General features: G+C 42.6%; 1 long non-coding RNA gene across 2 annotated transcripts in view; it reads left to right on the plus strand.

The window, feature by feature from the left end:
• The first annotated feature begins 6,872 nt into the window (after positions 1 to 6,872).
• Positions 6,873 to 25,248, plus strand: part of LOC133102062 (uncharacterized) — a 64,051-nt gene continuing 45,675 nt past the window's right edge. For both annotated transcript variants that reach the window (XR_009702841.1, XR_009702840.1), the window contains exons 1-2: positions 6,873 to 7,108; positions 14,748 to 14,919. This is a non-coding gene — a long non-coding RNA (uncharacterized LOC133102062). The remainder of the gene's footprint in view (positions 7,109 to 14,747; positions 14,920 to 25,248) is intronic.

A 25,248-nucleotide genomic window follows, 5' to 3' on the forward strand; every position in this document is an offset into this window, starting at 1 on the left:
AGAGTTTAGAGTTAAATATATTGTTACTGAGGACCTCCTAGGTTCCAGGCACTATGGTGCACTCTGGAGATACACCAAGAAAAAATGAGTTCTGGCTGCACAGGAAATACACGAATGATGGAACATATTCACAGATGGGGAGAATGTGAGTAACTGTAAAGACGGTTTTCTGCTTCCTTGAGTGTTAACACTTAAGAATAGCTGCCCAGCCTTGTATGGTTACTCTAAGTCTCCACTTTTATCCCTAAATCATGCCCCAGGCACCACAATAAAGAGTTTCAGCAGAATTTTCCAGCTGTTGAACAGCTTTATTTTTTAAATTTTTATTTATTTATGTATTTTTGGCTGCATTGGGTCTTCACTGCTGCGCGAGGGCTTTTCTCTAGTTGTGGCGAGCGGGGGCTACTCTTCGTTGCAGTGCACGGGCTTCTCACTGCAGTGGCTTCTCTTGTTGCGGAGCACAGGCCCTAGGAACGCGGGCTTCAGTAGTTGTGGCACGCGGGCTCACTAGTTGTGGCTCATGGGCTCTAGAGCGCAGCCTCAGTAGTTGTGGCGCACGGGCTTAGCTGCTCTGCGGCATGTGGGATCTTCCTGGACCAGGGCTCAAACCCGTGTCCCCTGCATTGGCAGGCAGATTCTTAACCGCTGCACCACCAGGGAAGCCCTGTTGAACAGTTTTAATTTTGAAACAGTTGCCCTATTCCAAACATGACATTTTTTCCTCCTTTTGGTTTTCCATTTTCTAGATTAACCTTGAATCTTGAACTTGGTGTTCATACCCTGGGTTCTCCTGGACCACAGTCAGAGCTTTCCCTCCATCTACACTTGCTCAGAGCGCTTTGGCTTAACTCCTGTCCCAGTGCAGCCAGACCCAGGATTGCGGATGTTCCAGCTGACCAACATTTTATGAGGCCATCCCAAATCCAAGAGTAGGATTTGAATAAACCGAATTTATTTCAAATCTTGTTTCTCAAAATCTTTCTCAAATGTCTGTATCCATTTCTGCCTTATGTCTATACAATACATTGACTTGAATCTTTCTTTGATACTTGAGGCTCTTGTATTGCTTTGCAGTTGATCAGCTTAAACCCTTATCCTTAAACATTACAGTAACCCTTATAAAAAGATTGTTATATTTAGAAACCAGCCTATACTTCATTAATATTCTTAGCCAATAAATCAAAATGAATTAAAAAAAATTGAAGTATAGTTTTTTACAATGTTGTATTAATTTCTGCTGTACAGCAAAGTGATTCAGTTATACATATATATATTCTTTTTCATATTCTTTTCCATTATGGTTTATTACAGGATATTGAATATAGTTCCTTATGCTATACAGTAGGACCTTGTTCTTTATCCATCCTATACATAATAGTTTGCATCTGCTAATCCCAAACTCCCAATCCATCCCTCCCACATCCGCCCTCCCCTTTGGCAACCACAAGTCTGTTCTCTATGTCTGTGAGTCTGTTTCTGTTTCATAGATAAGTTCATTTGTGTCATATTTTAAATTCCACTTGTAAGTGATATCTTATGGTAAAATGAATTTATTAAGTACTAATTATGTTTATGTCACTGAACTAAGAGGGCTAAATGCTAAGAGACATGAGAGTTCTAAAGGAATGAGATAGAGTGAGAAAGTTGACTTCATTGAAAGTTAGCAACATAATACAATCCATGATAGATACCAAATTAGCGGCATGGGTAGCGAGCGCTCTCAGAATTCAGAGCTGTGAGAAAATCACTTCCGAATGGGGTGGAATCTGAGCTTGGCCTTGAAGAAGAGCTAGGATTTCAATAGGAGGAGAGGAGGGGTGAAACCACAGGCAGGGTTGGTGGCGTGAACAAAGACAGAGGGGTGAGGAGGTATCCACCTCTGCATAACATCAAAGAACTTCAGTTTTATTGACTGGCCAAAGCCTCCACGGCTTTCAGGTGGTCATTGTGTTACGGGAAAATTTGAGTTCCCAGATAAGAATGACTGGCAGCTTTCTGAAGACTTCAGTTGAAAAGCAGAAAGAGAAATGATGGTCCTGCGAGGCAGTTTGTTTAATTCTATAAACCTTGAATCTCTTTTGATACTGCTCAGGAGACCCATTCCCTTCATCAGTGATTGGACTTTGAAGGTTTAGCTTCTCTACTAGGAAAAAAAAAAATCTCTGGTTGCTTAACTCAGGTCATTAGAGGCCTTCTCTGGAGAATTACTCTTTGTGGATAATTTCACTCACCGCCCAGTCAGATTAAGACCTTCAGCTGCAGATAATGACATTTTCCCTGGACTGTTGTTTCTGTGAAGTCCGTTGTGACAGCTTATATTTAAAAGGTGAATTTGTGTAAACAATGTGTCTGATGGGATTTTTAAGTTTGGTATGAAAAGTGTTCAGTACAGCTGTGACTCAGAGAGTTTTGATTCTCTACAATTTTGCAGGAATGAATTTCCTGTATTAGCCAAATGATTTCCGGTTTTGTGCCTAGGGAAGAGTGAAGTCTGGTGGTTGGTACCTGCCGGTGGGTCTGGGTCACTTTGGAGGAATACACTTCCTTTGGGGAAGGATGGGAACGGATTGCTATTGATCGGGGGGGGGGGTCTGTAGAGGGTGTTCAGAGGAGAGTAACTGGTGTGAACCCCAATTGTAGATATTGAGATGCCAAGGATGCATCCAGAAGGATAGCGCTTGGTGTTAAATCTAAGGGTGGAAATAAGATGCGTTTGAAAAGTTAGAAGTTTGAGGATTGTGGGAATTCCTTAGCGGTCCAGTGGTTAAGACTCCGGGCTCTCACTGCCGAGGGTCCAGGTTCGATCCCCGGTTGGGGAACTAAGATCCCACAAGCCGCGCAGTGCGGCCGGAAAGAAAAAAAAACAAAGAAGTTTGAGGACTGAAAGCAGGACACAGTGCAATGTGAGGAACGGTTGTTACAGGCAGTTCTTCGAGAAGGAGCTGATGCCACGATGCCTGGTGTGTGATGCAACCGGGCCCAGAGGAACCATACGGAGACTGGACTCCATTCTTTCCTGGGTGGGGGGCAGGGGGGTGTTGGTGTCCTGTATGGGTGAGAGAGGGAGCTCTGTGTCAGGACCTCAGTGTAGAGGAACAGATGGTGTTTCAGGGAAAGTCAGAGTTGGAAGGTGGGTGACCCAGTCATCCTATGAGCAAAGGTCATGGGGCCAAGTGTCCTCAGAGCGACGTGGTTCATGCATTCCACATAGAATGGACGTGGAACCCGAGTGGCAGACACTGGGCACGTTGCTTTGTATGAATGGGATCTTGAAGAGCAACTTTGAACCGCAGAGACTTCCAGTTAAGTTTCTTTGGGCTTCAAGCTGGACATAGTCAAGTGTGCTCAGGTGAAATCACATGTTTTTGTTTATTTCGCCCTGTGTGTGAGTGTGTGTGTGTGTGTGTGTGTGTGAGCGCACGCTCACATGCGCGCGTACATGTGTAATGTTATAGAAATCCCACTGACTCCAAGCACAGGAAGGAAATTTTAATGTCAATGAAACTGCAGTTATTTCACTCAGACTGAAAGCTGGAAAACCTGCTGGAACCTGAAACCGCTCCCCCAGTTTCTCATGGGAAACGTGGTTTCTTGCCTCTGTTTCTCTCTGTGCATTGACTGCAGTGTCCCCAACAGCAGACTTTCTCTGCTTTTTCATCTCACACATGGGCCAGCTCGGTTGCCAGCCCTGATGCTACATCAGACCGTCACTGGCTGCGGCTATCTATTAGTTCACGTTTTTTCCAAGGGGGAAATCGCTTGGATGCTGGGAAGTCCATGGATTGCTGGCCTGGGGTCACGTGTGCAGCTCCAATCCAGTCACCTGTGGCTGTACTGACAAAGCGGTACCACTGTCCCTTCAAAGGCTGGAGTAAACTGCGGCTGGAAGAAGAGTGTAGTCCTGAATCCCTCTGTCTGCTATGCTGCGGGGGGTTAGGCTGTAGTCTGACCACCCCTCTCGGAAGCAGAGTGACAGAGGCTGGTGCCAGCATGGCTGGTCCGACGAAGAAGAGAAGACTGTGGTGGCCGTGGGATGAGGAAGGGGCTCGTGCCAAAGTCTGTGGTTGTAGGATCCCAGGCAGGAGCAGCCCTGCTGCCCCTGACAGTGTCCCAGTCTGTCTTTGGTCCTGGCCGTGGCCTTCCCATTTTTTGCACATCTAGGTACAGTACAACACTGGGGACAGCCCTTCCACAGCAGTGCTCCCGGGTCTGCTGGGAGATGCAGCTGGTGTCAGTGACATGGGAAGGCTTGAACCCTATCGCCGTTAACTGAGGCATGGAGGTGGCTCAGTCTCCGCACAGTTTTTCAGTTCCGATTGGGGCTAACGAACTCCAGGTTCTGGAGGAAGGAAGTGCCGAAAGGCCATGCTTTGAGGGCTTGGCGATGGCCTGGCAGACTTGACTTTTGAGTAGGTGTGGTGGATGCAATGTCTGGCACAAGAACACAGCTGGAGGCCCTCCACCTGCCTTCCAGTGCCCTTCACTCTCAGCCCTCCCCTGCCCCCGGCTTTGTCCTTCACTTCAAGGACCTCACTCAGGAGTACAGACCCTCCAGCCCATGTGTCCCAGTGATGCGTACTCTCCCCACACACAGTCACCCACGGGCCATCCTTCAGTCCTGAGGGCGTGCGTCCCAGCTGTGCGATGTTGGCTCCCTTAGGAAAAGGCCTGTGTTGGCCCTACATGAAGCGAGCTCAGGGTCACGTGGGCAGGAAATTCTGGGTCTTGGATGACCAGAGCAGAGTCTAGATGTGGTGAGTGGTGTGCACTCAGAGTGGGGACATCAGGTGAAGCTCAGAGTTGTCCCCTGGTCACTTCATCTGAACAGGAGGGGTGTGGCCAGAGAAGGGCCAGAACAGGACCCTCTAAAACAGGGGCTCCAGAACCTGGGGGCCATTCCGTTTATAGTTTTCAGCTTGGAATTATAACTTTGAAAGAATGGGCTCATAGAATCCAGTGTGGCTATTTTGATTAGCTCCAGAGAGGCAGACAGATCTCATGATCATGGGGTATTAGGCCTCTTGAAATCAAGTCTCTAAGCCCAAGTAGGATGCCTCCTGTCATACGGTACCATTGGTCTTGGCAAGGTCTGTTGAAATAGGTAGGTGTACACGACAGGTCTTTGGCAATACTTTCCAGCCCCTCTTTTCCCCTCCACTGCCTACGTTTGTTTGAGGAATTCTTCAGTTTGTGGGAAGCTGCCCCTTGTTATAGAAATAAAAGATGAAAATTAATACTTGCTTTCCCATCCTCCTATGCAGCTAGGGAATATGACCTGGGCTTAACCAAGTAGACACACCTACCTAGGGCAGAGCTTCTCAACCAGTGTGCTGTGGCAAAGCGGTAGACCATGAATAGATCATAGGAAGGCTGAGATAGGGAATTCTTCAGTCCTTGGAAATGTCTGGTAGGGCCTGGGGTGGTCAAAGCTCCTGGACATGTCACCTCTGACTGCAGCATCCTCATGTACCCCAGTGTATTGTAAACATACAATTTTCTGTCGTGCTGCGCCGTGAAAAAGCTGGGAGGCACTGGACTAGGAAACTGAACTGAGAGCTTGGAAGGTTCTCTGCATTGTTGCTGCAAGATGTCACGTCGTGGGCTGCCCTGGGCTAAGTGTTCTCTCCTGGGACCACTTCTGTGACATGGTTCTCCATTTCTTCAGTTAATATTTAAAAATTTTAATAGATTCATTTTCTGTCTCAATCAGTCCGTGTTCTGTAATAGCTATACAATAATAGCTACTGCAACAGTTACAACACAGAAACTCTAAGGGAGGGGAAACTGGTTAGGAGAGCAAATACTTTTCTTCCCATTCCAGGGTAAATCTGAGCAATCTGAGCCTTTTATTGGACAAAGATATTCCTGAAAAGTCACACACTATAAAATTTAGAGCTTGAAGGGGCTTTGAAGGTTCTTCTAGTTCAATCCTCTCATTATATAGCAATACTACTATGAAGCCAAAGTGAAAGGGATTGCAGGCTCACACAGTTAATGGAAGAATCTCTAGAAATTCAGAAGCATGTGTTCCCCAAAGTTTTCCATCATTAAAAAGGGTTTTGTTGTTGTTGCTTAGTTCCCGCCCCCTCCCCAGAGCAAACGCAATCCAAACCAAGAATAAACTTTGAGCACTTTTTTTTTCAAAGTTAAAGTTTCCAGTTAGTTTGTTCCATAAAGTATTGATGAAGAAGTTGCTCAATAATCGACACTTCCATGGAAACAGAAAGCATTCCACTCAGGTGAAATCTGGTTTATTTCTATGATCTGAGCGGGTATTTCCTTTAGCAATGCCCTCTCTCGATTTTTTTTTTTTTTTTTAATAAAAACTTGGACCATTTCAGTGTCTAGCTGTTCCTGGCATTCCCTTTTCCATAGGAAAGAATGCTTTTAATGGCCTTAAGCTAAAGCAAATACTTCTTTTCCTGATGCTTGCTAAACAAGCCAAATACGTTCTTTGCTCCCTTGGAATTTTCTTGTATTTTACTTATTTATTTTTTGACGTGAAAAGTGTGCCAGACGACTAGGCAGATTGCCATGAAAATTTCACATGGATTAGCAAGAAGCCTTAGAGCTTCAGAAGGTTTAAATTAAGCAATTAAAAGCGTATTTGCAAAGAATCACTTTTTTAAAGTGTTTTGTTTGTTTCTTTTGTTTTGTTTTTAAGCCAAATGAAAGATGCCTGGGGATGGGAGTTGGGGAGTGGGAGGGGCTGATGGGAGGAATTACCCAGGAGTGGGAGGAAACGGGGATGTTCATCATCTTGATAACAGCAAACACACCTCCAAACTAATTAAACTGTTCGCTTTAAGCATGTGCAGTCTGTTCTATGTCAATTATAGCTCAACAAGATTGTTTATAAAAAATGAAACAGTTCAAAAAAAGACTGTGTAAAAAGTTAGGGAAGGAGAGAGAGCCAAAGGATCAGAAAGTCTGCTGACCATGCTGTTCCAAATGGCCAAAGAGGATGTGGAAAGCATTATTTTGAAAAAGCTGCCGACTCAGCTCACAGGTGATGGCCAGATCGGAAGACCCACACCACGACCAAAGACCCACACCACGATCAAAAGCCATTTCTTCATGAACGGCACTTCCAATGGCCTCCTCCCAGGTCTGCTTTCTCTAAATGCTTTACCTAGGTTTTGTGAGTCCCTTGATCATCTCTGCTTAACGTGGGAGATGGGCCGTCTTTGTGTTTGAAAAAATTACCCATTTATTTTTCAGGGGAGTGCAGCAAGGATTATGTTTATTAAATGTAATTCTATAATTGATTTGAAGGTTCCTGGAATGTGTAAATTATAGATCAAACTCTTAGCCATAAGGCACTGCTCAAATTATTATGTTTCATAGGAATTCACTGGAATTTCATCCTATCAGCTGCTGTGTGGAATAAATGGGAGAGAGGCTCAGTAGCAGAGGCTGAACTCCTACTAAAATTGGTTAGAAACAGCGTGACCATATAATTTATTATCCAAACAGAGACACTTTTGAGAGTGAAAAAAATCTACTGTTGGTTTGTATTTATGTTGGCAGCACAGACGTAGACTAGGACTGTACCTGATGAAGGAGGACATCTGGTCACCCTCGTTAGAAGACTCTTAGATTTTATAAAAGTAGAAATTGATGAGCCCAGGTCACGCTTTCTGTGTGCTAGGGATCAAAGCAATGTTCACACAGACAAAGGGAGCTAGACCTGAGTATCCAGTGGACCTGCTTTACTTGGAGCTGGAGAGAAAACGAGGTGGGGAGGGAAAGAAGGCAGGGATTACTCACAGGGGTTTCAAGGACCCAAGTCAGCCACTGGTGACAAGGACCGATTGTTCCTTACGAGGGCTTTGGGTGACTCTGTCTTTATTTCTTTGACCTGAGGAACATCAGAGCTATATATAAGGAAATCTTTGCATGATGGCAACATATTCAGCCTCTCATATTTGAAGAAAATGTTGGTTAAGACAAATATGACTTTTCTTCAATTCAGTTTCCTGAATCTGTCATGATTTTTGAAGCTCAGAAAGCAGAATTTAAGCAGACTCTTTTGGTTATTTGTTTTGTTTTTTTAAAAAAAGTATAATTTTTTTTATAGTTTGTACTTCCTTTTCCTACAGTCTTAAAGAATTGCCATTAGGCCAAAGTAGCTAGAATTTGAAAATGGAAGAGTAGATGGCAACATCACAGAGACGAGAGTTACAAAGGTTTTCAAAGATATGAAACTATCTTTAATATCCTGCCTGGGGATTAAAGGGACAGGATGTGTCTTGGATAAGCTTTCATGAGTCCACAGTAATTAGTTTTTATTACATTGTGTTGAACAGCTTTTCCTAACATGTACCTTTTGCCAAACACAGTGGTGTGCAAGGCTCTATATGATTTTATTCTTGCTTATCTTGCTAGCCTCATCTCTCAATCCTTGCTTGACTCACACTTTAAATTCTAGCAATATTAATCTTCTTATAGTACCCCCGTGCCCCACACGGAAGACTTTAGAGACTTTGAACAGCTCTTTATCTCTCAGTCCTGTTCATTGCTATGTTCTTTGTAGAGAATGTATTTCCTTCTACTTCACTCTTCCTCTTCTTTAAACATTCAGTGGTCACTGCTTCCAGGAAGCCCTCCCTAACTCCGTTCCTCACTTCTCCCCTAACTGCTTTAGGATTCCTTTTCTTCACCTCCTTCATATGTATGCAACTCTCTATTACTATGTGTTATGTTATATTTATGTAATAGGGAAGAATAAATCTGACTCCGTATGGGATCTGTTTCTTTTACTCTAACCTTTGTATTCTACTGCTTTTCCTACAAGTTAAGAATGTTGCCTATAGCCTGAAATATACAGGATAGCCCATTCTCAAGGTTCTGACCTTTAAAGGTATAACATTTTCCCATTCATACAAGATTAAAAAGTTGCAGAACAGAGAATAACCTCTGTCCTGTTGGAGGTTTATAGGAACATTGTGACCAGACCAACATGGGCAGCTGCAAGAACAAAGGATTCTAGCACCAAGAGGTTTGCAGCAACCAAATACACCCCCTCCCCTTTTAGTAAAAAAGAAACCTTCTAACTCAGGGAAGATGGTTCTTTGGGACACTAGTCCACCATCTTCTCTCTCTTTTGAAGAAAGTCGCTATTCTTTGCCCCAACAACTCATCTCTTGATTTATCGGCCTGTCGGTCGTGTGGGGAGCAGTATGAGCTTGGACTCAGTAACAGTTATAAGTTTTTATATTTGTGTCTGACGTACATTGAACAAGCATCTAGAAAACTAAATCTAGTATAGAATGTTCTCTCTCTGTGTCTCTCTAATGGCCAGCACAGTTGACCCAGAGTAGGTGTTTCCAAAGCCTATGAAAATGTACATGAACCTGAGAAAACAACCAGTTGAAACATTTCCAAGAAAGACAGGTGTGCACACGATTCCAGCTGAGAGTAGGTGCAGTGCTGTTTACTTTACTGCTCTTGAGCCAGCTTTGCTTTCTCATTTCCTCAGAGTACCTATGTGTACATATTAGATAGAAGCAGATGTATAGAATTTAAGTGTAGTGGTGCTATCATCAGATCAGAATAACACAGGCTTTGTTGACCCCAGGATACTGGATTCATTTTTTGTTATTAGTTTATTTCATGTCAGTTTCCATTTTTTCTTGGAACTGAGAAATACCACATATTTAACTGCACATGTTTAAGGAAAATGATGGTAATAAAACAACTAGGAAGTGTTACTTCCAAACTACTATTAATGTGCGTGCAAGGTTTCTTTTTCCAATGTCCTTTTTGACTGAACAAACACTGAATATTCTTGGACAGCATCTTTATTTTTGAAGAAGTATGTTACCGCAATTAGCAGGGGTATGAAAAGACTGGGGGAGAAAATGATTAGAAAAGTTCAAATATATTTAGTTTTTAACTTTCTGAAATCTTAGTGATTATTATATGTTTAAGTGGTAAACTTAAAAAAAATTATTAGTCCAAAAGCTGGGAATCAGGACTTGAAGATTGTATAATATGTTTCCCAAATCAATGTCGCTAGAAAGCTAGCAAAAAGCAGGGTAATCTAAGCTTTGATTTCTGAATGCAGAAGAGAAGGTTAAGCAGTCTGATTGTTACCAAACCCAAGTTCATGTGCCTGACACACAGTGAGGCCAAACAAACGGAAACATCGGGATTTGGAGCAGAGAAAGGTTTATTGCAGGGCCAAGCAAGGAGAATGGGTGGCTCATGCTCAAAAAACCCTGAACTCCCTGATGGTTTCTGGGGAGAAGTTTTTAATAGGCAAAATTTGGGGTGAGGGCTGCAGGGTGTGTGACTTTCTTCTGATTGGTTGATAGTGTGGTAACAGGGTGGTGCTCCAGGAATCTTGTGCTCAGCCTGAAGTTACCATCCTCCACTTGGGTGGGGGCCTTAGTTCTTGCAGAAGAACTCAGAGACATTGTTAGGTTTATTCCTTGAGGAGGAACCAGGACCTTGGCCCAAGGCTACACTATAGTTTCTTGACTTCTCCACCTTTGTTTCTGCCTTTCCTCCCTTCCCTGATTAGCAACTGTTTGAATCTGCCCTCGGAACTCAGTGAAGGTCAAGGAGGCTGAATGAAGCCTATTTTCTACAAACAAGAAACAGGGGACACAGAAAGGCTTTTGTGCCCAGGAGGGCCTCACAGGGTCCTGCTTGGTTTCATGATCTATTTATTAAGTGCACATGAGTATAATTATTTTTGACTATACAGATAAACCAATGGAATTTGGGATGGCTAGAGTATTTAGACCAAAATTCCTGGTCAATTATTCAAAACACAAATGGGTAACTGGACAAAGGAAGGTGGCTCTGGATACATCACTCAAAGTACAACAGGGTTGAGTTTTGTTAAAGCTTTCCTCTGCAGAAGCCCAAAGCTTAGGAATTACTAGTTCAATGTGCAACAGGAGGAGGCATTGGGCTTCTGCAAGATCCTTTCTTAATTAACCAAGGCTGAGGCACCTGTGCCTTCTGATTTTACATGTACCAGGCAGGTTAATTACAATGCCTACTGCCATGAGTTTTTTGTTTTTGTTTTGTTGTTGTTGTTGTTTTTAAATAGCAGAACCCTCCTGGCCACAGCCTCTTGCTTAGTGATGCGATATCTGATGATAGTTGTGCAGGGGTCGCCTCTGATATGGGATCAGCATTGAGCACCCAAACCAAGGATAGATGTGAAAGGCTTTGTTCTATGGGAGAGTAGTAATTAGCTAAGCCAACCAGACTAGTTCCCTCCAAAATTGTTTTTGGGGAATGCAGAGTAGATTCACAGAAATGTGGAGTAGATACATAGATCAGAGCAACGGCACTTTGAAGGAAAGACTACATGGGCCGTTGTTAGGGGAACCACTGACCGAAACTGCCTACCCTGGCCAGGCACTGTAGTAACCACTTGCATGAGTTATCTTACAACAGGAGGTGCTGATAAGGAACACAGAACTAACAAGCTACCACCAGCCAGAAGAATTCGGGAAAGGTCAAAAGGAGAGAGGAGACGTCAGTCCATGTGTCCTACCAACCTCCCAGAATCCTTCTCGTTGGAATCCATCTTGGCTGAGTGATGCGTGCACCACCAGAAAGGACCCTGAGTCAGAGTGGTAGGCCAGAGACAACCTGGAAACTAACCCCATCACCATAAACCCTGAGACTGCGAGCCACGTGGCAGGCAGAGCAGTTCTCCTGGGTTCCCTTACCCCACTGCTCTCCACCTGGATGCCCCTTCCCAATAAAGTCTCTTGCTTTGACAGCACATGTGTCTCCTTGGACATTCAGTTCTGAGTGTTAGATATGAGCCCATTCTTGGGCCCTGGAAGGGGTCCCCCTTCCTGCAACACTATGAGAGAGGTGAAGCAGAGAGTTGTCTCAAGACCTGCCTAGTATTCTCATAGCTAAGTTCTGACACTCACATACCTTTATATGTCCTCACTTTTCTTAAGGTGGACTGAGAGAATCTCTGTTCCTGATAATCAAGGGTCTAATGACCACACCCAAGGGACAAAGTATGACTGCATAAAACCCTACAGCCAACAAAGAGAGTTGCTAATCAGAGACTCTTAACAGAAGGAGAAGTGGAGAAAAAAAGATGCAAGGTGCAAAGTGCCAACTCCTTTAAAGCTCCAAACAAATGCCAGAGATTCCTCCCTATGCCAATCCTAGATGGCCCCATGCAAAAATGACCATACTAAGATCAACTGAAATCATTGAAGAGGGTGTGGCTAAGATAAAAAAAAAAAGAAGTTCTAGTAATTATTTAATCCTCTTACATTGTTACGAAGTCACTTTTGCCCAGAAGACAGGAAGTCCCTTCCCCATGATATACAGATGGTCAAAAAGCTTTTGGTTTCCTGGAACAGCTATTTAAAATTCCAAGTATCTGAGTATAAGTTAGAGGCATTAAAGGTTTGGCTAGGGGACTTCCCTGGTGGCGCAGTGGTTAAGAATCCACCTGCCAAGGCAGGGGACAAGGGTTTGGGCCCTGGTACGGGAAGATCCCACATGCTGGGGAGCAACTAAGCCCGTGTGCCACAACTACTGAGCCTGCGCTCTAGAGTCCACGAGCCACAACTACCGAGCCTGCGCGCCACAACTACTGAAGCCCGCGTGCCTAGAGCCCGTGCTCCGCAACAAGAGAAGCCACCGCAATGAGAAGCCCACGCACCACAATGAAGAGTAGCCCCCCACTCGGTGCAACTAGAGAAAGCCCGCATGCATCAACGAAGACCCAACACAGCCAAAAATAAATAAAAATTTAAAAAAAAGAAAGATGCAATACGAGCTTAGTTTTTCTAAACTCACTTCCTACAAACCTCTTTGCTTAACATGTTTTTTATTAGCTCTTCTAATTTATGAATATGCCAAAAACATACAAATGAGTGTAAGTATCCAGACATGGCATATAATATACAAAATCTCTTGTATTTTTAATTTAAAAAAATTTTGTTTTCTTATATATAACTTGGGTTCCTTTTGGCCAGGTTTGAAGTTAGAATCTCTTTAGATCTGGGACCTGCTACATCTGTGATCCCATGAACCTCCATCATCACAGACTCTATTCTAGGTGGGTTCACTACTCACCAGCTTTTTGTCCTTGGACAGCTGTATCTCTTGGCCTCTGTATCTCTTTAGTTCTTAGTTCCTTATCTGTAAATTGAGGGGTTGAGTAGATCAATGGTTTTCAAACTGTGTTCTATAAAGCCTTGATGTGACTGTGGATACCCTTAGGGACCTCTGGGTGGGATGGGAGCAGCGGGCACAAGCTGCTGGGGCTCTGGGATCCCATAGTACCTGCTCAAATGGAGCAGTTTTACTTACGTCTACTGGATTTATTGGAGTTCTATGTGAGCTTTCACTTGATGAAAGAGTTGTAAGGCCAAAAAAAAAAAAAAAAGAAAAAGAAAAAGATTTGCAAACCACTAGACTAGATAAAAATTGTTACTGTTTTGTTCTAGAATTAAATTATTCTACTCTAAGCACCTTAATTGGTTCTGGCATGAAATGGCTCTCAAGAAATATCTGTTAATGGGACTTCCCTGGCAGTCCAGTGGTTAAGACTTTGCCTGTCCTTCCCCTGCAAGGGGCACGGGTTCAATCCATGGTTGGGGAACTAAGATCCCACATGCCGTGTGGCATGGCCAAAAAAAAAAAAAAAATCTGTTGGATGAATGGCGTCCCTGCCCTTAGGGAATTTATAACCAGATGAAAAATCTTCCTCATCTTAGAAAATACTATAGTTAAAATAATGCTTCTTTTATCCTATTGCCATCATACTTTCAATTGTTTCTTAATTTTTGAATTTTGTAAGAAGCAAAAGAGAATGTCTATTCTTCATCTTCAAATGGCCCACACTAAAATCATCCCTTTCAGATGAATATCAGGTGACAAATTGCAGGCTATGATTGTTAGAAGTTTCATCCTTAATTTGTGTAGTATCTATGAGAGGTAGGCTAGAAACATTGATCTTACTGTACAAACATGGGACTTTTTGGTAGGATTAATGGAAATCTTTCTTTATAGAGAGAAAGCTCTTCCAATGGTATGTGCATGAGTACAAATGAATATATCTTAGTATGTTTTCTGAAGAATTTATCAGGAAATCTTTCAGTGAGTCCACATCAGAACAAGTGTAGAAAACCATGGAGTTGAAACAATGTTGCAGTCCATAAAAATCCAGAGATCTTTAATATGTGATTGTCTTTTTGTTAACTCTTTGCACATCTGTGAACTCTAGCCTTTCAGAAGGTAACATTCTCAAAGTTATCCTGGTATTTCACATCTACATCTATTGCAACTACTTAGAATGTCCTTCTCACTTTTTCCACCTATGTCTGTCTTATTTAACCTTCAAAATGTCATACAAGCATCACCTACTCCAGGTTCACTTCTGGAGTGAATTATTTTTACTGAGATATTCCTCCTCCATACCCCAAATCCTACCCATATGTCTAATTTAACCTATATCCAATGACTGTAACCATGTGTTTACCTTTCTTTCTCCCTGGCCATAATGAAATCTCTTTTAGGATAGGGATCATATCTTATTTATTTAACTTTGTGTTTCCAGTGCCTAAAAAAGTGCCTGGCATGTTGTAATTGCCCAGTGAATTATTATGATTTTTTAATGAAAAACTGGTGGCTTTGAGAATGTTGTTCTATAGTCACTATATTAATCAGAGTCCAGACAGAAAAGTAGGGACCACTCTGAGTATTTCAGATAGAGCCAACTTACTATGGGGGGTTGGTTTCAGATGCATCAGAAGAGCTGGAGGAGCAAAAGAATGAAGAGGGAAGCCTGAAGAGCAACAAGGTATAAGGGTGATCCCCAAAGACCAGAAGCCACAGATGCCCCTGAGCTGAAAGAAGCCCAGGATCCTGAGCCTTCACTGCTGTTGCACTGTTGCTTCTGGATCTACTGAAGAGGTAGGTACCGTTAAGGAAGTGGACACCTCCTGGACTGATGAGGTAGCTTCCCATCCTACCGCCATCTCACCAACCGCTGAAAACTGCCAGCAGCTACCACTAAACCAAAGGCTTCTCTCTGCCTCAGATTACTGCTTTTTCCTGACAGAACCTAACAGTTAGAGAGCTGACAAGAATGTAGAGAATGTGGCATGCAGACCCGCAGCCTTGGTGGGTCAGAGAGCTGGGAGACAACAGTCACTAAGAGACTTCTGCTCCCAGGAAACCACCATTTTAGAATCCATGGTGCTAAATATCAATATATTGGAGTTTTTCAGCAGAACAATTACTGATTGATTAAAAAGCATGAATGTGAATACGTCAGACATTTCATCTTCTGCCTAAAGACATGCTAATCAAACTTATCTATGACACAAAAATGGGGGATAGGAGGCACCTCTATGAAATCCATCAGAATTAATATTCAAAATTATCACAGTAGACTAGAACTATGATTCTTAAGTCAATGAAAGAAAATCTAACAGAAAAGAAGGAAGTTCTGACATATGCTACAGCATGGATGAACCTGGAGAACATTATGCTAAGTGAAATAAGCCAGTCACAAATACTGAATAATTCCACCTATATGAGGTACCTAGAATAGTCCAATTCATAAAGAAATTCCAATTTTTCCATCCTTTTGCTTTTAATTCATCTTTTTCTTTACACTTAAAGTTCTTTTCTCATAGACAGCACTGTAGTGAGGTCTTGCTATTTTTTATCTGACAACCTCTGTCTTTTAATTGGAGTGTTTAATGTAAATATTCATATGGTTGGGATTAAATCTACCATCTTGCTATTTGTTTTCTAGTTATCCAATTTAGATTTTTTTCCTCTTTTTTCTTGCCTCCTGCTTCCTTTTGGATTAATCAGGTTTTTTTTGTTTTGTTTTTGTTTTTGTTTTCCAAATGATTTCATTCTTTCCTCACTATTGGCTGATACATTTTGTTTTATTTTTTAGTGGCTGCTCCAAGGTTTACAATATACATCTTTAAATGATCACAATCCGTCCCCAAATAATATTATATGACTACACATATAATGTAAGGCCCTTACAACAGTGTACCTTTGTTTTTTTCCTTCTGACCCTTTGCACTGTTGCTTCTTACATGTGTTATCATACATTGGCACAGTTTTTGTCATACATGCCCCACAGTACATGCTATTATTGTGGCTTTAAATAATCACTTTTCTTTTAAAGAGATTTAAAATGAGAGTCTTTTTATATGTTTCCACACGTCTATCATTTCCATGCTCTTCATTCCTTTGTGCAGATACAAAATTTCATTTGGCGTTATTTTCCTTCTGTCTGAAAGAATCCTGTTCATGTTGCTGTGTTGCATCTCTCTGGTAAAGAATTCTTTCAGCTTTTGTATGTAGAATTCTAGATAGAAAACTTTTTCTTCAATACTTTAGAGATGTCACTCCATTGCCTTCCAGCCTGCAAAGTTTCTGATGAGAAATCTGCTGTCATTTTTAATCTTTGTTCTTCTGTATGTAATGTGTCCCTACAACTCTCCCTCCAGAGCTTTTAAGATTTTCTCTTTATCATTGATTTTATGATGTTTCTTAGCTTTATTCTTTATGTTTGTTCTTCTTTGAGTTCCTTGAGAATCCTAAATCTGAGAGTTTATAACTTTCATCAAATTTGACAATTCCAGCTATCATTCTTTAATTTTTCTGTTCCTCCCACCTAGTCTAGCTGGTACTCCATTTATACATGTTTTAGACCACCTGATGTTTTTCGATGTGTCACTGATCCTCTATTTTTTTTTTTCTTCAATCTTTCTTCTCTTTGTGCTTCATTTTGGAGAGATACTCTTGCTTCAGGTTTACTGATCATTTTTGCTGCAGTGTTTAATCTGCTATTAATCCCACCTAGTGTTTTTTCCTATCAGGTATCACATATATATTATATATATATATATATAAAATATATATATATAATACATATATTTCATATATATAAATATATATTTACATAATATGTATATATTTCATATATATAAATATATATATTTTTGGCCACACTGCACGGCTTGCAGGATCTCAGTTCTGGGACCAGGGATTGAACCCGGGCCATGGCAGTAAAAGCCTGAATCCTAACCACTAGGCCACCAGGGAACTCCTTCAGGTATCATATTTATCATCAGTATTTAGTAAAAAATTTGAGAGAATCTTTTTGCAGATCTCAGGAGTTCTCTCTGTGTGTGCAGCTCCTTTCTTGCCAATACTCTGTCTCACAAATTCTAGCCACTCTGGCCTTTTTAACTCTAATCTCTGTCTCCTCAACTCAGTGAGATTCCTGGGCTGTGTGCAGTGGTTTGGAAACTGCCCCTAGGCAGAAAACTGGAGCAACGATAGCACTCACTTCATTAGATCTCTCCTTTCAGGGATCACAGTGTGGCTGGTGCTGCCAGTTGCCCAACATCTGAAAACAGATGTTTCATGTAGTTTGTCCAGTTTTCAATTTGTGCATGGCAGGAAGATAATTACTATAGCCGTGCATACTTTATGAGCAGTCGGTGCAAGTCTAAATAAGTAAATTTGAATGTTACTTTAGTATCACTGTGACTGCAACAGTTACAAGACAAACTGACATAGATGCTCTCTTATTGGTGCCTCCCCTATCAGGAGCAATTGTTGATGGTGATTTTCTTCAATGGTTAATTACTTTTGGTAAATTTCCAAACAAAATAGGTCTCAATTTTCCCTCCTTACATGAAAGTTGCATTCTTAGAGAATTTCGTAAATATTAAAATGAAAATACTTTGTGTTTAGATGTAAAATGGAGTTAGGTTCTGGGCTCAGATAATATACCTGTAAATGGGTTTTCCTTTTACAGAAAAGTCACATAGGATATGGGACCACAATCCCTTGTGTAGGACTGTGGTGTGGCATCCTTGGCCTTTGTTGGAAACCACTGTCTGCATAATGAGTGTCTTTCATACTTCATGTATTTTATCTGTTGAATACATAACCATGTGGTAATTTTGAAGCCTACATGTTGTGGGAAAGGCAATAAATAAGTTATATCTTAGCTGCGGTTCCTGTTACAAGGGAAAAGAAGAGATACTTAACATTGTTTTACCAAGATAATCATGGTAAATAATCATTCCTTTATAATGAAGGAATCTATTTTTAGTTCACCTTCCAAACAAGGGACTCTTTCTGGAGAAAGTCATTGTAAAATGTTCCCACATCATCATAATTCATTCATTCAACAAATTTTTATTGAGCTTCCGTATGTGCCAGGTATTGAGGATATATGAGTGATCCAAACAGACAAGAATCTCTGTCCTCATGGAGCTTACATGTTTATTAAGGTTCAGGGCAGAGAAACTGGCCACCAAAGGAAACATCCACACATCCCTCAAATTTAAAGACAGAGTTTCCACATCACACATTTCCGTTAAGTAATAAAACAGGTTACGAGAATTTTATTTATTTCTTAAGATATTTTTTGATGTGGACCATTTTTAAAGTCTTTATTGAATTTGTTACAATATTTCTTCTGGGGACTTCCCTGGTAGCCCAGCGGGTAAGACTCCATGCTCCCAATGCAGGGGGCTGGGGTTCAATCCCTGGGTGGGGAACTAGATCCCACATGCATGCCACAACTGAGAGTTCACATGCTGCAGTTAAGACCTGGTGCGGTCGAAATAAATAAATAAATAAATAATAAATATTAAAAACAAAACAAAAAAAAACATTGCTCTGAAGAAGTGCATAACCAAAGTTGAAGACCAGGGCATCCAATCAAATTTGAATGATTTGCTTCAATTATATTGATAGGTTCAAAGGGATCATCAAATAATCCTGCTCAACCCACACTTCATGCTTTCCTGAAAGAGCAGAAGAAGCCTTCTTTCTCACAGAACTCAGTTGCCCTAGATCACCTTGGCTGTTGAAGAATTATTGGTTTGGCTGGGATCCCACTTTCAGAACATACTTCCTTAGATCCGGCAACTTGAATTCTGGATTGATGACCACTTGGCTTGTTTGAACGGATCCTCTGGTTCACTCTCTGATGTGGCCTCGAGTAAAATGCACATTGTCCCCCTCCCCCCAGACAGCTGCAATACCACCATGGGGCTGCAATGGGAAATTTGGGATCTGCAACTCTATGGAATGTGTAGCCACAAAAATAAAACTTGGTGTTAGGAGTCCTAGGTTCAAATCCCTGACACAAGATCTACTTCATATGGATCCTGGGGGGAATCAATGAATTTTTTTCTGAGGCTCAGTGACTCCAACTCTAAAACAAGGACAATGGTAACTTTGTTCAAGAGTTGTTATAAGGATTACAATGAAACCATGTATGTCAGAATGAGTTGCAAGCCACACAGCGCCATATACATACGGGCATACATACACCATACATGTACGCATTGCTGTTGTGGTCAGTGATGATGAGTAGGGTAGGGGGTCTGTTGAAAGATTCCGAGGTCTGAAAACCCTGTAGCCCTCTGGCCTGTACCTCTGAATGTACTGTATTATTTTGCTGCTTTTCCTGATGAGACAACAGTAAGCTTTTGCTCTCAGTACTCTTTCCAGTTTTCACTTCCCTGTTGGATTTGTAGTCATTGCTTGTGGTCCAGTCTAAATGTGATTAAGTTTGATGCCCAAGAGACAGTGAAGTGCATGCACGTGGTACCCAGCTTCCCTTCCCTTAGTGTGGGAGATTCTGCCTGGGGCTGACCGCCTTCTCTGGGTTGGGGGAGGTCCCAGTGTAGCTGCCTCAAACTGGCTGACCTGAAGTGGATCCAGACACACCTGTGAATTCCTTACCTTGCTGGGTGGTGCCAATCCTGGGGCAGCCTTACTCCTGTGATCTCTGTGGCCCAGTAAAAGATGATTATGGCTCCACTTGCTGGGTGGGAGTCAGTGAGGTGATGACAGCCTCCCTTGACAGATGGCAGGCATGTATTCTTGTACTAACAAGAATTTCTTGCTGGATTATCAAGACATTTCCCTTGTGGGGACTGGACCTTGTAGAATCTTACTCCTAGGTCTGACGCTTCAGCATCTGTGTTTTATCGTCAGTCTGACCTGTCCTCAAACAAAAGATCTGGAAAGAAACGCTTTTCCAGAAATCATCCACGTGCTGTTGACTTTTACTTTCTACTGTATCCCTTTCGCCCTACCCCCAGCAATTTCCCATGAATACTAAATAAGTGTCTTGGGCTGATTGAACCGAACTGGTTTGTCAGATCTATTTACAAGCTCCTTTTAGTTTGTTTACTTAGCTTCCATTCTGGGTGTGTTATTTCACTGTTTTTTTGGTTTAGATAAAAAAACATACAAATCGCAGTGTTTCCATCGTGTGATCAATATGATAATAATAATAATCCATTTCCATACTCTATTATGAATCAGATGTTTTATACACCTGATCTGATTTAATCCCCATAATGTTCCAGAGTAGACATTATTATCTCCCTTTTACCCATGAAGCTTAGAGGGTACAATAATTTGTTTAAAACTACAAAGTTAGTAATTATTAGACCTGGAATTGAAATCTAGGTAGGTTTAAATCCAAGTCTACGTTCTTTTCACTATATCATACTGGATCTTGAATCTTTAGTTACTACTTAGCATGGCATTGGAAATCAGTACTATCTTTGAGTTTAAGCTCAGATTTCCTTTAGTTTTTCTGTGCAGGGCTGGAGGACAGGGTACAGGTGGTTCCAAATTTTACAAACCAACATGTTCCTAGGAAGCATACTATGAAGCAGATTGTCATGAATTACGTTAAACACCCAGAGCTACGTCCAGATTATTGATAGTCAGAGGGAAAGCCTAACACCATGAACAGTGTCAAATGGTAGATGGACCCCAAGTTTGGACTCCCTTCAAACCTCCGTTCAGTAGCGAGACTAATCATTTGAAAACACAAATCTGATTATGCCTTTACCACAATGTATAAATGTGCTTTCATCTGTGTGATCGTTCTTAAGTTAATGACAGTCTTCCCCAATAGACTCTAAGCTCTACACGGGCAAGGAGCATCTTTCTTTCATTTGGCCCTGGATCCCACACTTAATGCACACCTGTCCCTAGTTCTTTAACACACCAGGGTTGGTCCTGGGTCCAGACAGTCGTGCTGACTGCTCCCTCTGCCTGGAAAGCCACCTCCCCTTCCCCTGACACCTGCATGCCCCTCTCTCATCTCATGCAAGATTCTGCTCAAATGGTCCCTCATCCGTGAGCGCTGCCTGACCACCCTTTCTAAAGTGACACTCCCTGCCCCTACCCCGTGTCCATCACCTCTGAATCTTTTGATTTTTATATTAAAAAAAATTTTTTTCCTAGCACAAATCACTGACTGACTTTACATTATTACTTATTAAAAAATCTGTCTTCCTGCACTAGATTCTAAGCTTATCGAGGGCAGGGACTTACTTTATTTACTACTGCAACGTTGGCCCTTAAAACAGTGCCTGGAGATAGTACGTGCTGAGTAAATATTTGATGATCTAATCAATTAATAAATAATTTAGTAAAGATTTATTGAATTCATGAACAATTCCCAAAACATGTCCCTCAATCTTGTCTGCAGCAGATACCGCTGGTGCCCCGTGCCACATCCCTCTGCCCAGCTCTGCCTGCAGCTGTGCCGGGGCAGTGGGGCGGGGGTGGTCAGGAGGTGGACTTTCTGTGCACGTCGAATGCTGGTTCACCTCACCTGCAGGCTGAGTCTCCTGCTTCTCTGCATCAGGCTTTCTCAGAAGTTGTCTGGGAAGTTGCCTCATAGCCTGGAAGTGCTGGGGAGTTATATCCCCAGGGGCAGCCCTCTACCAGTAGAGGAAGGGAGTCAGGGGCAAGTGCCAGGATGCCCTCCTTCAGAGGGACAGTTGGGTACCTTCTACAGCAGTGGTCCCCAACCTTTTTGGCACCAGGGACCAGTTTCATGGAAGACAATTTTTCCATGGACTGGGGGGTGGGGGGATGGTTTCGGGATGATTCAAGCGCATTACATTTATTGTGCACTTTATTTCTATTATTATGACATTGTAATATGTAATGAAATAATTATACAACTCACCATAATGCAGAATCAGTGGGATCCCTGAGCTTGTTTTCCTGCAACTAGAGGGTCCCATCCGGGGGTGACGGGAGACAGTGACACCCAAAGTGTGTTGCTTATGTCCAGTCTACTCAGCTTAATTGTCACTTGCCACTCACTGATAGGGTTTTGATATGAGTCTGCAAGCAATTGATATATTACGGTCTCTGGGCAGTCAAACCTCTCTGCTAACGATAATCTGTATTTGCAACTGCTCCCCAGCGCTAGCATCACCGCCTCACCTCCACCTCAGATCATTAGGTATTAGATTCTCATAGGAGCGCGCAACCTAGATCCCTCGCGTGCACAGTTCACAGTACGATTTGCGTCCCTATGAGAATCTAATGCCACCACTGATCTGACAGGAGACGGAGCTTAGGCGGTAATACGAGCGATGGGGAGCGGCTGTAAATAGATGAAGCCTCACTCACTTGCCCACTGCTCACCTCCTGCTGTGCGGCCTGGTTCCTAATAGGCCATGGACCCGTATCGGCCTGTGGCCCTGGGGTTGGGGACCCCTGTTCTACAGAGTTGCTGCGAGTCTCCAGCAGGGCTGCGTCCACAGCTTAGGAAGCCCTCTTCATGACGCTCCCTCCTCCCCCCTCACTCTGCCCCTTGCTCTGGGTTCCTTGGGTCACCTCTTAAAGTATCTGCCTCCAAGTCTTTGCATTGGGAAAACCCAAACCAAGGCACTGTCCTTTACAACACTATTATCAGTGATTCGGATGTGAATATTTGTCGAATTTACATGAATATATTAGTAATACTTCATGTTTACATTGGGTTTTATAGTTGCCAAATGCTTTCACTCAGGTTGATTAACAAATTGCCTAACAGAATCATGATCCAAATAAAATATTGAAGTATCCTGAAAAATGAGTTCAGGACATGAAATCAAATAAGAAAAATTATAAAAGACAAGACTTAGGCTTAAAAGAAAACCTCCACATGCACACACACATATATAGAATGGAAAGAAATAACCCAACCCTCACTCTGGTGGTTTTTCTTCAGTAGGTAGGTTTGATATTCCAACTCTAAGATGGTGAGTCCCCTGTCCTAAGTGGCCCTTGACTCCTTACACACCACTTTGTTGCAGCTGTCTTGACAGCCTTACTGTGGTCAACATGATTCCCATGGCATCAGCTTTATAGAGGAAGTCTAGAACCAGCGAGGTGCCTGTAATTGTTCAACAGCCAGCTCTCTGGAGGAAGATAAAGCCCTGATTTGTAGCATGTGCCTATTTCCATGGTGTAACTACTTCTGCCGTGATTGACTTCAGGCTCCCGGTGTGATGCACTGAGTGTGGCACTGGGAAGAGCCAGTGGTGGGGTCCAACTCTGGCACAGCATTTTAGAGGTGGAGAAGCTCATTTTATTTTCTTATCAAGTGCTGCTCCAGAGTATCAGGGAGTTGGGCAATCACACTGGGAAATTTTAATCAGTTAATTCAATTAAAAACTAACAACATCTATAGATGTAAAAAATATCTAATTGAGTATTTGTCTCCATTTGGGAAAGTTTGCCTTCTGACTATAGGAACAGTAGTCTTTGTACTTTTCCTTTTCTCTAAAATCATTGGCCTCTGTAAGATAGTCTAGATCTTAAAAAATAGTGGATTTCAAGGAGACCTTCAAGATGGCGGAGGAGTAAGACGTGGAGATCACCTTCCTCCCCACAAATACGTCAGAAATGCATCTACATGTGGAACACAGAACACCTACTGAACGCTGACAGAAGACCTCAGACTTCCCAAAAGGCAAGGAACTCCCCACATACCTGGGTAGGGCAAAAGAAAAAAGAAAAAACAGAGACAAAAGAATAGGGATGGGATCTGCACCTCTGGGAGGGAGCTGTGAAGGAGGAAAAGTTTCCACACACTAGGAAGCCCCTTCACTGGTGGAGACGGAGGGTGGTGGGGGAGAAGCTTCAGAGCCACAGAGGAGAGCACAGCAACAAGTGTGCAGAGGGCAAAGTGGAGAGATTCCCACACAGAGGATCAGTGCCGACCAGCACTCACCAGCCCAAGAGGCTTGTCTGCTCACCCGCCGGGGCAGGTTGGGGCTGGGAGCTGAGGCTCGGGCTTTGGAGGTCAGATCCCAGGGAGAGGACTGGGGTTGGCTGCATGAACACAGCCTGAAGGGGGCTAGTGAGCCACAGCTAGCCGGGAGTGAGTCCGGGAAAAAGTCTGGACCTACCTAAGAGGCAAGAGACCATTGCTTCGGGGCGCGCAAGGAGAGGGGATTCAGAGCACCGCCTAAGCAAGCTCCAGAGATGGGTGCGAGCCATGGCTATCAGCGCGGACACCAGAGATGGGCATGAAATGCTAAGGCTGCTGCTGCAGCCACCAAGAATACTGTGTGCAAGCACAGGTCACTCTCCACACCTCCCCTCCCGGGAGCCTGTGCAGCCTGCCTCTGCCAGGGTCCTGTGATTCAGGGACAACTTCCCTGGGAGAACACACAGCGTGCCTCAGGCTGGTGCAACGTCATGTCAGCCTCTGCAGCCGCAGGCTCGCCCCGCATTCTGTACCCCTCCCTCCCCCCGGCCTGAGTGAGCCAGAGCCCCCTAATCAGTTGCTACTTTAACCCCGTCCTGTTTGAGCGAAGAACAGATGCCCTCAGGTGACCTACACACAGAGGCGGGGCCAATCCAAAGCTGAACCCCAGGAGCTGTGCGAACAAAGAAGAGAAAGGGAAATTTCTCCCAGCAGCCTCAGGAGCAGTGGATTAAATCTCCATAATCAACTTGATGTACCCTGCCACTCTGGAATACTTGAATAGACAACGAATCATCCCAAAATTAAGGTGGTGGACTTTGGGAGCAACTGTAGACTTGGGGTTTGCTTTCTGCATCTAATTTGTTTTGGTTTTATGTTTATCTTAGTTTGGTATTTAGGTTCATTATCATTGGTAGATTTGTTTATTGATTTGGTTGCTCTCTTCCTTTTTTTTTAATATGTAGATATATATATTTTTTTCCTTCTTCTCTTTTTGTGAGTGTGTATGTGTATGCTTCTTTGTGTGATTTTTGTCTGTATAGCTTTGCTTTTACCATTTGTCCTAGGGTTCTGTCTGTCCTTTTTTTTTTTCTTTAGTATAGTCTTTAGCTCTTGTTATCATTGGTGGATCTGTTTATTGGTTGGGTTGCTCTCTTCTTTCTTTTTTTAATGACTTTTTAATTTTTAATAATATATATTTTTATTTTAATAACTTTATTTTA

The sequence above is a fragment of the Eubalaena glacialis genome, chromosome 12, assembly GCF_028564815.1.
Source record: "Eubalaena glacialis isolate mEubGla1 chromosome 12, mEubGla1.1.hap2.+ XY, whole genome shotgun sequence".
In the NCBI taxonomy this organism is placed as follows: Eukaryota; Metazoa; Chordata; class Mammalia; order Artiodactyla; family Balaenidae; genus Eubalaena; species Eubalaena glacialis.